Source organism: Pongo abelii, chromosome 2 (assembly GCF_028885655.2).
Source record: "Pongo abelii isolate AG06213 chromosome 2, NHGRI_mPonAbe1-v2.0_pri, whole genome shotgun sequence".
Taxonomy (NCBI): Eukaryota; Metazoa; Chordata; class Mammalia; order Primates; family Hominidae; genus Pongo; species Pongo abelii.
The window spans coordinates 96,122,347-96,129,505 of NC_085928.1; positions in this window are offsets into that span (position 1 = coordinate 96,122,347).

Below are 7,159 nucleotides of genomic sequence, written 5' to 3' on the forward strand. Positions count from 1 at the left end.
TCCCTCAGCCTTTGCAGATTTGAAGACGGTTGGGGAGGATCTTGCTCTGGAATAGGCTTTGACTTAAAGGAATGTTGTGGCTGGTTTGATCTTCCATCCACACCATTCAAACTTTCTCCACATCAGCAATAAGGCTGTTTTTCTTTCTTATCATTCATGTGTTCATTGGAGTAGCACTTTCAATTTCCTTCAAGAACTTTTCCTTTGCATTCACAACTTGGCTGTTGGGCCCAAAAGGCCTGGATTGTGGCCTGTCTTGGCTTTCTAAATGCCTTTCTCATTAAGCTTAGTCATTTCTAGCTTTTGATTTAAATTGAGAGATGTGCAACTCTTTCTTTCACTCAAACACTTAGAGGCCATTGTAGGGTTATTAATTGGCCTAATTTCAATATTGTTATGTCTCAAGGAAGAGGAAGGCTTGAGGAGAGGAAGAGAGATGGGGGAGTGACTGGTTGGTGATCACAACACACATTTATCTATTTATATGGCGTGGTTCCGCGGTGCCCCCAAATGACTACAATAGTAACAACAAAGATCACTAATCACCACAGAAGACATAATGATAATGAAAAAGCTTGAAATATTGCAAGAATTACCAAAATATGACAAAGGGACTTGAAGTAAGCCCATGCTGTTAGAAAATGATGCCAGTAGACCTGCTCGATGCAGGGTTGCTACAAACCTTCTATTTGTAAAAAATGCAATATTTGCAAAGTGCAACAAAGCAAAGCACAATAAAATGAGGCATGCCTGTATCGTTACAATTTTAATCCAACATAAGCACCCTACACAATATGTTCCAAAGGGAAAATACCCCCTAAATCAAATGCAGAAAGGAGTGTCAAATAGCAAGCTCTCAATAAATGTTAGCTACTGTTATTAAGAGCTGTTAAGGCCAAGCATTGTGGCTTATGCCTCTAATCCCAGCACTTTGGGAGGCCAAGAGAGGCAAATCACCTGAGGTCAGGAATTCAAGGCCAGCCTGACCAACATAACGAAACCTTGTCTCTACTAAAAATACAAAAATTATCTGGGTGTGATGGTGTGTGCCTATAATCCCAGCTACTCAGGAGGCTGACATAGGAGAACTGCTTGAACCTGGGAGGCAGAGGTTGCAGTCAGCTGAGATCACACCACTGCACTCCAGCCTGGGCAACAGAGTGAGACTCCATCTCAAAAAAAAAAAAAGCTGTTAAATTGTAATGGGCTTCCTGTGTCTCAGAGTCAACTAGCTTTCCTGGGAATGCCAGCAGAAGCTCATTTAATAAATTCCATGAGGCACATCTCAGAAGTCCCATTCTTGCCCAAAATGTATCACCTGAATCTAGTCATGAGGAAACCTCAGACAAACCAAAATTGAGGGAGATTTAAATGAAATAACTAGTCTGTATGTTTCAAAAATGTCAAAGTCATGAAAGACAAAGAGATGGCTGAAGAAATATTCAGATTAAAGGAGACAAGACTGTGAAGTCAATGCACGATCTTGGATTGGACTCTGGGCCAGAAAGAAAAAAATGCTATAAAGGATGTTATTAGAACACTTGGTAAAATTCAAATAAGGTCTTTAGATTAGGTAATAATATTGTATGATCGCTAAAACTTCTGGTTTTGATAACTGTCCTATGGTTATGTAAGAAAATGTACGTGTCATTGAAATATACAGCCCAAAGTATTTAAGGGTACAAGGTCACAATATCTCAAACTTACTCTTGAACACTTCAGAAAAAAAATAATATGTAGGCTGGGCACAGTGGCTCCCGCCTGTAATCCCAGTAGTTTGGAAGGCCGAGGCAGGTGGATCACTTGAGGTCAGGAGTTCAAGACCAACCTGGCCAGCATGGTGAAACCCCATCTCTTCTAAAAATACACAAATTAGCCGGACATGGTGGCATGCACCTGTAATCCCAGCTACTTAGGAGGCTGAGGCAGGAGAATCACTTGAACCCAGGAGGTGGAGGTTGCAGTGAGCCGAGATCACGCCACTGCACTCCAGCCTGGGCAACAGAGAAAGACTCTGTCTTATAAAAAAATTAATATGTAAATATTGAAAAGTAGTGACAAAGCAAATGTGGCAAAACGTCCTTTGGTAAATGTGGGTTGAGGGTATTTAAGAGTTCTTTGTGCTATTTCTGCAACTTTTATGCACATTTGAAATTATTTCAAAATAAAAAGTAAAGTATATATAAATAAGAGGAAGCTAGGAAGTGACAAAACCATTAAAGGAAGAATAAGAAACTGCAGTTCGGCCAGCAGCCAGCTCCCTGCTGGTTCCCACGTCAGGCGCTGCGAGAAGCCGTTTGCCTCTCGGTCCTGTGCCCTCACCATGCCCCCTTGTGGTCAGCCTGGAAAGGCCAACTTGATAGTTACAGGCTGCTTCAGATCTGCCACCCACGTGGTGACAAGTCCTGGCACGTTGGCATGGGTGGTACTGAAAAAGGCTATGGATCCAGGGCAGTGCAGCGGCCAGTGGCAAGGGAGGAGGCGGGGTCTCCAATGGCATCGTTTGAACTGCCTGCAACCTTTTTACCCACATGTCTCATGAAGGGATCAAGGAGAAAAGCACTGTGGTCTGGGAAAAGACTTCTAGCACTGAGATGCTGCCTTCAGGGGCAAAGATTAACCTGGCTCCCCAGAAGAGGAGCAGTGCTCATTGCCAGACAGAAGAGGGAGTTGTTTTCGCCCGTGTCATCCTTTGAATTGGCACCGACAGGCTTTGGCCTCCAGCTCTGCCCACTGAGTGTGGTTTCACAAATCTGCAAATTCCAAGGGCAAGATTAGGGTGAGGTTAATGAGACAGGGTCAAGTACAAGTTAAGGGGCAGATCATGTCTTTACTTTGTTACTTTGTTCATCATGGATTTTTCTTCATTAATTTTTGATTTTTCAAAATATTGCATTGAATGTTATTTAGCTTGATTACTGAGTTATTTGGCAGCTCTTTAAATTTTGTGCCTAAGGCTAGTGTCTCATTCGCCTTGCCCTAGTCCTGTCTTGACAGATCTAATCCATTAGTCGTATCACCACCAGCTCAGAGTTTGCGATTAGACCCTTTTGTACCTATAAAGAAAGGACTGGCAAAAGGAATTAATCCTGAGAATGTAAATACCTGCTTTTTTTTTTTTTTTTTTGAGGCAGAGTTTTACTCTGTCACCCAGCCTAGAAGACTGGAATGCAGTGGTGCAAACATAACTCACTGCAGCCTCTAAATCCTGGGCTTAAGTGATCCTCCCATCCTCCCACCTCAGCCTCCAGGGTAGCTGGGGCCAGAGGTATACACCACCATGCCTGGCTAACTTTTTTATTTTTAGTAGAGACAAGTTCTCGCTATGTTGCTCAGGCTGGTCTTGAACTCCTGGGCTCCTGCCTCGGCCTCCCAAGGTGCTCGGGTTACAGATGTGAGCCACTGCACCCAGTCAAACGCCTGCTTTTGATGCCACTTCACAGCCAGCAACTGGAGACCAACTTCTTTATCTCCAAGTCTCAATTTCTTCATCTGTAAAATGAGGATAGCAATTGCTCCTTTGCAGTTTATTCTGAAAACAGAGTATCATCCCAACTGAGTACCCCTAAGGGCCAGGCACCGTGCTGAGTCTGCCCTTTAGGTATAACCTCTCTAAATTTTCACAGCCCTACCATGTACGAGATACTGTTATCCCCATGTTAAAGGTGAGGAAAAGGGCACAGAGAAGTTTGGTTATTTGTCCAGGGCTGAACAGCCAGTAAGTAAAAGTATATATGCTTTAACATCATCAGCATTCCCGACATGAGATGATCCCCATGCCCCCGGAGATATTTGGCAACATTTGTCGAACAACTGGGGGATGCGATTGGCATCTAGTGGGTAGAGGCAGGGGATGCTGCTAAGTGTCCAGTAATGCACAGGACGGTCCCCACAACAAAGTACTATCTGGCCCCAAAAGTCAATAGTGCCAAGGCTGAGAAGCCTGCTCTATGCTATGCTCCCGAGTCAGAAAGTTACATGAGGACTTAGCACTTAGTGCTCCATGAAAGGTACATACTGTTGTGGTTGTTGTTATTATTACCTTTTGTCTCTATGGCTGGGGGTTCCCGTGGCTTCCAGGGAAGCTGAGTTCCCTTGGCACCACACCCACACTGTGATCAAGAACCCCGTCTGTAGGTCAAACATGGTGGCTCACACCTGTAATCCCAACACTTTGGGAGGCCAAGGTGGGAGGATCGCTTGGGCCCTGGAATTTAAGACCAGCTGGAGCAACATGGTGGAATCCTGTCTCTACAAAAAAACACAAAAATTAGCAAGGCATGGTGACATGCACCTGTGGTCCCAGCTACTTGGGAAGCGGAGGTAGGAAGATTAGATTACTTGAGCCTGGGAGATTGAGGCTGCAGTGAGCTGAAATCGCGCCACTGCACTCCAGCCTGGGTGACAGAACGAGACCCTGTCTCAAAAAAAAAAAAAAAAAAAAAAAAAAGAACTTGGTCTCTGGAGTCCGTTAGAGCGTCATACATCGCATTCAGCAATGATTTATTGAGCATCTGCTGCTACATGACAATCCTGTTCCAGGCAGCACAGACACACGGAGGTGCCCCCTTCCCCTATGTGGCAGCCTGGTGGAGAGACAACTTTAGACAAGGAAACACACAAGCTCAGAGATAATAAGATGTTATAATGCATGCCATGAAGTGAAAAACCTGGGCGCCATGAGAGAGAAGAAGAGAGAAGACCCTGATGGGCTCAGGAGGCCAAGAGGGCTTCTGTGAGGGTGTGACATTTAAGCTGAGCCCTGAGGCCGGAGGAAGGAAGAGCACTGTAGGCAGAGAGAACAGCTGTGCCAAGGCCCTGAGCGAGGAACCGAAAGTTAGGCAGTGCAAGGGCAGACCAGTGTGGGAGGAAGAGGGGAGTAGAGTGTTATGACCTGGGAAATGTGAGCAGGTAGAGGCCACATTAAGAAGTTTGGTCTTTGACCAATAAAAGCCCTGAAAGGATTTTAATCAGAGCAGGCCTGCCCTTCAGAAAGTGACTCTTGAGGTCCAGGCACAGCCCCATGTGGAAGATAGTGTGTGAGGCTGAAACCCAGAGTGTGTCATCATCTGGAAACAACTCTGCAAAGGTGAGAGGTTTGTCACAGTTACACAACCTTAACTAACACACCTTCCTCCCCGCAAACTCTAAGCTGGTTGTGAAACATGACGATGGAGCATTTTGCATATGTTACAAAATTATTGTTAATGCTTATTCATTTTTGGACAAAGACCAGCATCAGTCACTGGAAACACCTGTTTGGATCACGAGGCTTGTCTTCTGCCAGAAGTGGGGACTTTCCCACAGCCTTCTTGTTTCTTCTTGCTGCTTTTGGGTGACTCAGCCTATGACACTTTTGCTCCTCCTGAAATCTCCATATCTTGCCTTTCTCAAATTCCAAGGTAGCCTTTGCGCAACATATCAGTCTCCACTGACTCCTGTCTCATCAGGGCCCATAGTGGATGGCTGTATGGGGGCCATGTGATTGAACTCCTGATCCTCATTTCAGCCCATTCATGTGACATGCATGGAGCTCTTCAGCAGGGACTTACTGACCAGGACAAGAGCTTGAGACTTTGAGGGGATCTGATTGTCACTGCACAATCAAGGACAGTATTCCCAAGAGTGGATGTTGCTCAAGATAGTCCAAGGAATTCTATGAAGAAAAGGACTCCACAGACAATAAATTTTGGACACCCTGTTTCAACACAGTTAAGAGGCTTTTTATAATTACAGGACTTTTCAGAACATTTAATATGCTAATGTGCATTCTAAATCTCCAAGAAAGAACGATGCATATTTATCTTTTCTTCCAGGTGCATCTTAGAGACTGGTGTTTGCAAGTGTATGGAGCAGGAAACTTCATCCCGAAGATGGAGACCCCGGGGCTGTCAGCAGGTGTTAGGCAAGTGCCTCAGAATTCCCAGTTCCCAGCAACAGAAGCCAACTGAAGGATGAGACAGGGTTTCTGCCTTCCCTGGGTCCTCCAGTACTACATGGAGGGGTTGGAGTGAACCTTCTGGAGGTGGGGTCAATGACTCTTGGAGGTGGGGAAAGCTTCCTTTGACTCAGTTGCACACAAAGACAGAAAACGTGTTTGCATGGGCATTGTTTAACCTGCTTAAAAGAATGAAAAGCTTTTAGCACTTTCTTCTTTTTCTGTAATTACTAAAGAAGTACATGTTTTTGCAAAAAAAAAAAAAAAAAAAAAAAAATCAAACAATACACAAGTATATAGAGTAAAAAGCGAAGTCCTCCTTTCATCTCCTGCCCTGCATCCCTCCCTGCACCCCGCAGTGTTCCATATTAAGGTTTTGGTATGCCTGGTTCAGTGGGTGAGAAGGTTAATCTGGAGTCAGCACTCTGAGATTGAATCTCAGCTTTGCCACATGCTAGCTCTGTTTCCTTGGGCACAAGCCTCAGTTTGCTCATCTCTAAGATAAAGTAGCCATAGGAAGGGCTTGGGGGGTATGGGGTGAGATGAAACACAGAAAGCCCTAATGCAGCACCTGCACCTAGTTGGATTCAGTTAAATTTGGCTGTTAGAATTTTCCTTCCAGAATCCAGGCATTTTTTAAAAGGTCCAATTTCATTCAATGGATGTGCTAATTCGAGAATGGGGTCCATCTCTTAATCTGTTCATGTGACTCTTTTTTAAGTCCTCAAGGGCAGTTTCTATGCAGCAACCACTATTTAGAGGTTTACTTTATTTTTTCAAGTTCATACTCAAATTGTCAAAGCTGGAAATTAAAAAAAAAAGCAGATTACTTGACTTTTTTTATTCTACACATTAGCTTGTTTTTAATGCTAGGAACTAAGAACTTTTCTAGGACTTCGATGGAATGATTACTATCTTAGAAAATGCCATGCCTCCATAAATATATATGCCTACTATGTACCTGCAAAAATTAAAAATAAAAACTTTGTTAAAAGAAAATGCCATGCTGTTAAGTTCAGCTTACAAAAGTTCTCATTCTTTTTATAAATCCAGCTAGGATTTCCAGATAAAATACAAGTTGCCCAATTAAATATGAACTACCCCAAATTCAAATCTACCTACTGTTCTATATTTTTATTTGTTAAATCTGCCAATCCTAAACCCAACAAACCTAAATAATTACTTATAAGGGGTTTGTGGCCGATTTATAAACATTTCATA